Below are 2,331 nucleotides of genomic sequence, written 5' to 3'. Positions count from 1 at the left end.
GCTTTATTGAGTTGTGTGTTTGCACCTCAAGGAGAAGGGATGGTGCTTTCTGTAAGCAAGTTAGACAGCCACTATCAGCCTTGTTCTTTTTTCCAGGTGGCTCTGTGTTCTGCTAAGGAGTATGGGAGGGAAATGACACAGTCAGCTATTTTGTTCTTGGAGGAGTATCTCCTTGAAAATTGCATCTTAGGGATGGTCTTGAAGAAGAGAAAATAATCTCCCCACTGTGTGCTCTTGGTGTTCTCCAGATCACTGTTTTAATGCTGCCTGCACCTAGGTTGTTTGCCTGCCTTCTCTCCATGAACAGCACAGTGCCTTCTGGGTTTTATCCCAGCCAAGCCCATTGACTTCCAAATCTCCAGGCTGTAAGTCTGGTGGTGCAAGAACCCACAGCATTCAGCCCATTTCATTTTTCAAGCTAGTGTCTTTGAAAAAACATTCTCTTTGTGTGTCCCCATGTGCTTCTTTCTTTCTTGCCTTTTTCTGAGTACATGGCTCCCTCCCCTCCACAACATATGAGATCCTTTTCTCCTATAAACCATGTCTCTGCGCTTCTTACCTTCTTTGATGTGGCCTCTTCTCTCCCCTCAATTATGGAGTTTCTTCTGTCAGTCTTTAGGTTGATTTCTGGGGTATTTAGGATGATTTTGTAGTTATATAGTTGTCTTCATAGGACAAAATGAGTGTAGGGATTTCCTACTTTACCACCGTATTCCTCTCTAAATCTATACAGCTTTTTATTTTGATGTAGTCCCAATAGCTTTTATTTGTTTGTTTGTGTGTCTCCCTAGCCTCAGTAGACGTCTCTGGAAACATGTTGCTGTAGGTGTCAAAGAAATTTCTGCTTGTGTTCTCTTCTAGGATTTTTATGGATTCTGGTCTCACATTTAGGTCTTTACTAAATACGGAATGTATTTTTGTGTATGTTGTAAGAAAAGGTCCAGTTTCATTATTTTGTAATTACTGCCCAGTTTTCCCAACACCATTTTTTGAAGACACTGTCGTTTTTCCAATTACATATTCTAGCCTCATTTGTTGAAGATTAACTGACCATATAACTGTAGATCTATTTCAAGACTTTTTCTTGTCCATTGATCTATGTGTCGATTTTAGTGCCAGTACTATACTGTTTTTATTACTAGAACTTTTTAATATAACTTGAACTCTAGAATTGTGATACCTCCTAATTGGTTTTTCTTTTTCAAGATTGCTTTGTCTATTCTGGGTCATCTCATACAAATTTTAGAATTTTTCGTTTCAATTCTGTGAAAAATGCTATTGGTGTTTTGATAGGTATTGCATCAACTCTGAAGATTGATTTGGGTACTATAGACATTTGAAAAAATGGTAGTTCTCTCAATTCATGAGCATGAAATGTCTTTCCACTTGTTTAAGTCATCTTCAATTTCTTTCATCAAGGTTTTAGAGTTTTCAGAGTAAAAGTCTTTCATGTCTTTGTTTAAGTGTATTCCTAGGTATTTTATTATTTTTAGAGCAATTGTGAATGCATTTTCTGCTGTTTCATTATTGGTGTATAGAGATTTGACAAATTTATGTACATTAATTTTGTATACTGCAAATTTAACTGAATTCCTTTGTCAGTTCTAGCAGTTTTTTATGGAATTTTCAGGCTTTCTTTATATAATATAGAAATAGTGGAAGTTGTACTCCTTCTTTACTGATTCTTTTTCTTGTCTGTCTACTATAATTAGGATTTAAAATACTGTATTGAATAATAGTGGTCAGAGTGGATATCCTTGTCTTGTTCCTGACTGTAGGGGAAAAGCTGAGATGTTTTTCATATTGAGAATGGTGATAGCTGTGGGTTTTTCACAAGTGGCCTTTATTATATTGAGGTACATTCCCTGTAAACCTGCTTTCTTGAGAGTTTCTATCATGAATAGATGTTGTACTTATTCAAACGCTTTTTCTGCATCCATTGAAATAATCATGTTAATTCTTATCCTTTCTCTTATTTATGTGATTTATCATATTGATTGATTTATTAATATTAAACCACATTAGCAATTAGGAATCAATCCTGCTTGATAATGGTGAATTATTTTTAAATGCATTTTTGGATTTAGTTTACTAATATTTTGTTGAGAATTTTTGCATCCATGTTCATCAGGATATACATTTCTCTTTTTTAGTGGGGTCTTTTCTTATTTTGGTATCAAGGTAATGTTGGCCTCATAGAATGAATTTGAAATTCTTCCTTTCTGATGCAGGAGTACTGATGCATAGGGGCACTTGTACCCCAATGCTTATACTCTCAACAATAACCAAATTATTCAAAGAGCCTAAATGTCCATCATCTGATGAATGGAT

Source organism: Neofelis nebulosa, chromosome X (genome assembly GCF_028018385.1).
Source record: "Neofelis nebulosa isolate mNeoNeb1 chromosome X, mNeoNeb1.pri, whole genome shotgun sequence".
NCBI lineage: Eukaryota > Metazoa > Chordata > Mammalia > Carnivora > Felidae > Neofelis > Neofelis nebulosa.
Note: the sequence above shows the minus strand (reverse complement) of the source record.